The sequence below is a fragment of the Rhinopithecus bieti genome, unplaced genomic scaffold (assembly GCF_001698545.2).
Source record: "Rhinopithecus bieti isolate Rb0 unplaced genomic scaffold, ASM169854v2 scaffold_33326, whole genome shotgun sequence".
In the NCBI taxonomy this organism is placed as follows: domain Eukaryota; kingdom Metazoa; phylum Chordata; class Mammalia; order Primates; family Cercopithecidae; genus Rhinopithecus; species Rhinopithecus bieti.
The window spans coordinates 1,235,990-1,244,259 of NW_016814921.1; positions in this window are offsets into that span (position 1 = coordinate 1,235,990).

The following is an 8,270-nucleotide window of genomic DNA, read 5'->3' on the forward strand; positions in this document are numbered from 1 at the left end:
GAAGTTGGTACTTGCATATATTAGTAGTGCTAAATATTTATTAAATTCATGCATTAATATTTTCCTTTGAAATTAGAAGTCTTACCCTAATAGAGATTTTATTAATTTGTTTTGTTTCTACATCCTAAAAAACTTTATACTATCATGGAGTTTATCTGCCATTTTAAAAATTCTTATAATAACAAGAAATACCTTCAAGTTTTAATTATTCCAGGAACTATTCTTTCCTTGCAAACTGAGGGCAGTCCCTGGAATAAATTTGGTTCATGTAAGTGGGTTTTCGAGGAAACCTTATCTATAAACAGTTACACATTTCCCACAAGACCAGAGCAGTGTTGACCTCTTTGTGAGACTGAACTGCCTTTTTAATATGGCTNTCTTAAAATAATCTTTAAGAAATTTAAAAGTAGAATTCCTACCATTCCCAGAATATGGGCAGATGTGCCTCTCTACCCAGTAACAGGAGAGATACAGAATCAGCAGAAAGGAGTGTGGGAAGCAGCAAGAGTGAAGGGGTTACCAACATGCTATTATGAGCTACAGTTTCAAAATTACTAATAAGTGCTTCCAAAAAGAGAAGACTACCTGAATGGAAATATGGGTAAGCAGTTTTGAGAACTAACTCATGGGCCACACATTCTGGATGAATCAAAACAACCACCACCAAAAATAAACCAAAAGCCCATCTACATGTGCATGTGTGGATGCAGGAGAATTGAATGTCCTGTGGTGATTTAAACTCTGAAGAATACCAGAAATATTCAGCACATGTGTCCTTCCAGGAGGACTGATCCACATGCTTGAGGGGAAAAGTGCTGGAAAGTAGTAAAATGGAGTGGAGCAGGATCATTTATAATAGGGAGAAGGATGATTTAGATTGGGAATGGTAAAACATCATTTTGTATTAGACTGGAGTTGGTGGTAGACCCAGTGGAATAATCCAGGGAATAAAGTCACTGAAAATAAATGTAATCTTGAAGACAAGGTTCATTGACCTCTAGAAAACACAGAACTAGAGATAGAAGATCTTACTAACCAGACTTGACTTTGACAAGCAGAGCTAGACTACATAGAAAGGCTGTATTTTCAGTCCTTTATTTATAATATGAGAGAGCCCTGGAACCATGAAGCTGAAAAACTGACCCTGGTCCATCTCCACCTCCTTCACAGGAGTCTTCTTTTCGATGGAATATACAAAAATCCTTGTAATTTGAACATGGGGAAAAAAAGAAAAACCATTTAATGTCAAATGAACTTGGTACAAGAAAAAAGATTGACACAAAGATGCCCACTTTTACCATTGTTATTCAACATACTGGAACATACTGGAAGTCTGATTGCTAAAGCAATCAGAAAAGAGAAAGATATGAAGGCATCCAAATTGGAATGAAATAAGTCAAATTATCCTTGTTTGCAGATGATATGATCTTATATTTGGAAAAATCTAAAGACTCCACCAAAAAACTGTTAGAACTGATAAATAAATTCAATAAAGTTGCAGGATACAAAATCAGCATACAAAAACCAGTAGCATTTCTATATGCCAACAGTGGGCATTCCAAAAAAGAAATTGAAAAGTAATCTCATTTATAAAGCCACAAATAAAATTAAATATCTAGGAATCAACCAAAGATCTCTATAATGAAAACTGTAAAACCGATTAATGAAATTGAAGAGGACACCAAAAAATGGAAAAACATTCCATGTTCATGGTTTGAAAGAATCAATATTGTTAAAATGTTCATACACCATACTACCCAAAGCAATCTACAGATTCAATGCAATCCCTATTAAAATACCAATGAAATTCCTCACAGAAATAGAAAAAAAAATCCTAACATTTATATGGCATCACAAAAGACCCAAAATAGGCAAAGCTGTCCTAAGCAAAAAAAAAAAAAAAAAAGCAAAACAAAATTGGAGGAATCACATTTACCTGACTTCAAATTATCCTACAGAGCTATAATAACCAAAACAGAATGTTACTGGCATAAAAACAGACACATAGACCAATGGAACAGAATAGGGAACCAGAAACAAATCCACACACTTACAGTGAACTCATTTTCAACAAAGTTGCCAAGAACATACTCTTCAGAAAAGACAGTCTCTTTAATAAATAGTGCTAGGAAAGCTAGATATCCATATGCAGAAGAATGAAAGACCCCTATCTCTTGCTGTGTACAAAAATCAAATCAAAATGGATTAAAGACTTAAATCTAAGACCTCAAACTGAAACTACTAAAAGAAAACATTGGGGAAACTTTCCAGGACATTGGACTCAGCAAAGATTTCTGGAGTAGTACCCCACAAGCACAAGCAACCAAAGTAAAAATGGACAAATGAGATCACATCAAGTTAAAAAGCTTTTGCACAGCAAAGAAAACAGTCAACAAAGTGAAGAGACAACCCACAGAATGGGAGAAAATATTTGCGAACTACCCATCTGACAAGGGATTAATAACCAGAATATATAAAGAGCTCAAAAAACTGTATAGGAAAAAAATATATAATAATCTGATCAAAAGATGGGCAAAAGATTTGAATAAACGTTTTTCAAAAGAAGACATACAAAAGGAAAACAGGCAAATGAAAAGGTGCTCGACATCACTGATCATCAGAGAAATGCATATCAAAGCATTGATTATTTCCTTTCTTTGGCTTATTTTCAAAACACAGACAGTAAGGAATGCTGGTGAGGATGTGGAGAAAAGGGAACACTGTGGTTGTAATAATTTACATTCTCACCAACAATGTACACACAGTGAGAATGTGAATTATTACAACCACTATGGAAAACAGTTTGGAGGTTCCTCAAAAAAAAATAAAAATAGAGCTATCATATGATCCAGCAATCCCACTGCTGGGTATATACCCAAAAGAAAACACATCAGTGTATCAAAAGGATATCTACGCCCCCATGTTTGTTGCAGCACTGTTCACAATAGCTAAGATTTGGAACCTAAATGTCCATCAGCAGATGAATGGATAAAGAAAAAATGGTGGCCTGGTGCGGTGGCTCACGCCTGTAATCCCAGCACTTTGGGAGGTCACCATGGGCGGATCACAAGGTCAGGAGATCAAGACCATCCTGGCTAACATGGTGAAACCCCGTCTCAGCTAAAAATACAAACATGAGCCAGGTGTGGTGGCTGGCATCTGTAGTCCCAGCTACTCGGGAGGCTGAGGCAGGAGAATGGCATGAATCTGGGAGGCAGAGCTTGCAGTGAGCCGAGATCATGCCACTGCACTCCATCCTGGGCAACAGAGCGAGACTCTGTCTCAAAAAAAAAAAAAGAAAAGAAAGAAAGAAAGAAAGAAAGAAAAAATGGTACATATGCACAATGGAGTACTATTTGGTCATAAAAAAGAATGAGACCCTGTCATCCGCAACAATATGGATGCAACCGAAGATCATTATATTCACTGAAATAAGCCAGGCACAGAAGGATAAACATCACATGTTGTCACTTATTTGTGAGATCTACAAATTTTAAAAATTGAACTCATGGACATAGAGAGTAGAAGAATTGTTAGCAGAGGCTAGGAGGTAGCAGGGAGGTGACGCTGGTTAATGGGTCCAAAAAAATAGAAAGAATGAGTAAGGCATACTCTTTGGTTACACAACAAGGTGACCATTCAATAATAATTTTACATATTAAAATAACTAAAAGTGTAATTGAATCGTTTGTAACACAAAGGATAAATGCTTGAGGGAATGGATACCCCATTCTCCGTGATGTGATTATTTCACATTACATGCCTGTATCAAAACATTTCATGTACCCCACAAATACATATACCCACTGTGTACCCTCAGAAGTTAAAAAGAAAAAGAAAAAAGATTAAAACAGACTATGTTGGTCCTTTTGTGCTGCAATAACAGAATACTACAGACTGGTTAATTATAAAGAACAGAAATTTATTATCTCACATTTCTGTTAGCTGGGAAGTCCAAGATCAAAGTGTCAGCATCTTGTACAGGCCTTCTTGCTGCATCTTCACATGGTGGAAGAGCAAGAGATAGCAAACCCACTCCAGAAAGCCTGTTTTATGACAGCATTAATTAACAACTCCCAACAACTGTTGCGTTGGGGATTAAAATTTCAACACATGAATTTTGGGAGATGACAAAAACATTCAAACCATAGCGCACAGACCAAATAATATTCTAACAGACAATGAAAACTCAACAGAAACTCACCGGAAAAAAATGCAACCAGACAGCTGATGACAATTAATATTTGTAAATGAGTTAAATCATCTAGATTGAAGTTTTTGAAAGAATAGCACATTAGAAATATCAGATATTAGAAGATATCAGAAGATACTAGACGATATCAGAAATCACATGGCAAACAACTGGTTATGAAATGGGAACTCACACAACTCAGAAAAGAATCGTGGGGGAATGTTGCCAAGAAACACTTTGGACTAAATTACAAGTAATATAGGAATAAATAGACTCCACATAAAATACAGTGATGGAGGTAAGTTTCAATCCCAGGAACACAGTAGAGGAACTTCCTCTGTCACAAACTCTCCTAAAATTCCATAACAGAGATCTGCATCATACCATTTATTGTTTAAAATGATTACTTAAATGTCCAGCCTTTCAAAGAAGTACTTTCCTATGTAAAAGATGAACCCATCAAACATTAGAGTCACCCTCTGGATTTCAAAGCCATGAAGTTTAGGTGCAGTTCTTGGCTCACTAGTTCATGCCATTGTTCTACTCTAAAAGCTCAATTTAGTGAGGGAAAGGGAATGGTGGGTCAAAGGAGTTGAGGGCCCCACAGGGTGGCTGTGCTTAGACAGTGGTGTGCCCTGGCAAGTTTCCTGTGATCATAGCTTTATCTGAATAACAGAAGACAATCATCATCAGAACTAACTCATGTTAATCAAACTCACAGAGAAGATACTAATTTCATATTTATATCTGTAACATAACTACCCAAAAGATCAGAATACTCATATGAACTGAGCCAAGAATGTTCTTCTCCCATGTAAGAAAGTCTCTCTGGGAAGCTAGGAAGATTGTTTGTTGAGGGTGAAATTGAAGCCAAGCGATTCCTCTGATATAGCTACTAGTCAGACATGCTCTTCAGAAACACCATTAACAGGAAGGCAAGATCTTTGCTCACTACGTCTGTTGTATATTCTTTATTCAGAAATTAAGATAATTAAATACACACTGCTTTTTTACTCACTCATGTTTCAGACTTACCCTATGGGGGCTGCAAACTGTGAACCCTGAAAATCTGAGACAGGTCTCAGTTAATTTAGAAAGTTTATTTTGCCAAGGTTGAGGACGTGCACCTGTGACACAGCTTCAGGAGGTCCTGATGACATGCGCCCAAGGTGGTAGGGACACAGCTTGGTTTTGTACATTTTAGGGAGACATGAGACATGAATCAATATGTGTAAGATGTATATTGATTGTTTCAGTTCAGAAAGGTAAGACAAGGCGAAGGTGGGACAACTCAAAGTGAGGAGGGAGCTTCCAGGTCATAGGTAGATAAGAGAAAAATGGTTGCATTCTTTTGAGTTTCTGATTACATATAATTTATGTATCCTGTTAGTTTAGTAAGACAGATGCATTTAATTTGTAAATATAAATGCATATATTGGAGCACATGATCAAAAAACCTGAAGACTTCTCCATGAGCAAATTCTGCATGTGGCAGAATATGAACTCTGCTTTGACAAAGTAATCTAGGAGCGTATATTCAATGAAAAGTGAAAAATTGATTTTAATTAGCTCTACCATCTATGAGTAAAAAAGCCTGAAATTTAAAAAATGTAATGCATTTTAAAGAAATACTTTAAAAGCGTTGAAATACTTTTCAAATGATTCTTTCTTTAAAAATCTAGTTTCTTTATTGTTTCTAAATGAGTTTTCACCCATGGCCACTTAGTCATATATTATTGTGGAGCTTTTTAAACAATTTAGATCTTTATTTAGACTAGAAAATATATTCACTATTTTAGATTGACTCTTGGGGTAACAAAATCCACATTTTGTAAGCAGCAGTCATGCCAAATTGCCCATGCTATTTGTGGTTTACTTCCAGGCTCCTAGATCATGTTGTACAAGCTTCTATTTTGTATCTGACTTTATCCTCGACCAATTTTATTGCATGTGCTGGCCCCTTCATTTTTCCTAAGTACTTTCACTTACTGAGTCATAGTCAGGTCTCTTTTTTTTTTTTTTTTTTTTGTCTTTAACTATGGATTGCCTTTTTCTCTTCACCTATTCACATTGCCATTCTAGGATTTTGGAACACATTCATCCTTTAATTCTTTCCATTATTCTTCCAGAACATTTTTAGAGGAACTTCTTATTCTTTTATTTTCCCCACACATGAAGGTTACCTTTATTAATATTTGGGGGTATGGTTTTCCAAGGCTGCTTCTTTGTGTGTGGATGTAGATGAATATTTTACAATCCAGTGTGGGGTCATACTAAACACGTGGCCATATAATCTACTTCTGTCAATTAATGTATCAAGAAATTCCCCTAATATTATTAGAGTTTAGTAAAATAATTTCAGTGGTTTCATATTATTCCAGCACGATAACCTACTATAATTTATTCAACCGATGGAAACAATCAGTATACATCTTACACATATTGATTGATGTCTCATGTCTCCCTAAAATGTATAAAACCAAGCTGTGTCCCTACCACTTTGGGCACATGTCATCAGGACCTCCTGAAGCTGTGTCACAGGTGCACTTCCTCAACCTTGGCAAAATAAACTTTCTAACTTATCAGACATTTAGGTCAATTCGAGCTTGGGAGCTATTATGGACAAGGGTATCATAAATAGATTCTAATGGAATCTTTCCTATTATTTGTGATTATTTCTTGTGGATAAATTCTTAGAAATGGATAATGGGTCAATAGGTAGTTAGACTTTTTTTTTTTTTTTTTTGAGACGGAGTCGCTCTGTCGCCCTGTGTGTAGTGCTGTGTCCGGATCTCAGCTCACTGCAAGCTCGCCTCTCCGTGGTTACGCCATTCTCCGCCCAGCCCCGAGAGCTGGGTCTACAGAGTCCAGACCTCGCCCGGCTAGTTTTTTTATTTTTTAGTGAGACGAGGGGTTTCACCGTGTTAGCCAGGATGGTCTCGATCCTCTGACCTCGTGATCCGCCCGTCTCGGCCTCCCAAAGTGCTGGGATTACAGGCATGAGCCACCTGCGCCCGGCCTGTAGTTAGAAAGCTTTTCTGATACATGTGTATTTTTTGAGAGGTGTGAATTAATATTTTATTTTGATTTTCATTATTGTAGAGATACAGTCTCACTGTGTTGCACCAGGCTAGGGTGCAGTGGCACAGTCACCTCACTGCAGACTTGAACTTTCAGCCTCAAGCAATCTTCCCACATGAATTAATGTTTAAATAGTATGTCCATTAAGGACATGATGAAAATTCCAGTTTCTCACAGGTTTGAATTTTAAAAACCACAAATTACCTTGTTTATGAAAGAATCATTTGATAATGTTTTTTGAATTTTCAATGTTCACCCATGGGGAGAAAAACATTTTCCTGAGATTCATGTATAATTCATTATTCTTATTTCCAAGTTAGATGCTCCCTGAGACCCCTGGGAACAAAACTGGGCAAACAGTAGATTTGTATAAGGAGTCCCAAAACATGAAGGAAAAAGTCTAGGCTAGAAGTCAGCACCACCATTTACAGTTAGGTGGATTGTGCCCTTTCTGATATATTTTTGCCAAATTGTTCTCCAGAAGGCTCTGCAAATGAAAGTGGCTTTTCCCCAACCCTTGTCGACACTGAATATTATCATTAAGTTTTTTTGGGCCAATTTGAGTAAAAATGCTATCTAATTTTAGTTAAACTTTTTTTATTTTTAGTAGTAGTAGTTAGGGAGACAAAACAGTGATTTTTCTTTATTTAAAAAAAAAATATTTGGACCAGGCACGGTGGCTCACACCTGTAAATCCCAGCACTTTGGGAGACCAAGGTGGGCAGATCACGAGGTCAAGAGATGGAGACCATCCCGGCCAACATGGTGAAACCCGGTCTCTACTAAAAATACAAAAACTAGCTGGGTGTGGTGGCGCGCGCCTGTAGTCCCAGCTACTCAGGAGGCTGGGGCAGAAGAATTGCTTGAACCCAGGGAGCTGGAGGTTGCAGTGAGCTGAGATCGTGCCACTGCACTCCAGCCTGGCGAAAGAGCGAGACTGTCTCAAAACAAAACAAAACAGAAAAAGATTTGTAAAATGTCTATTTTCTTCCTTTGG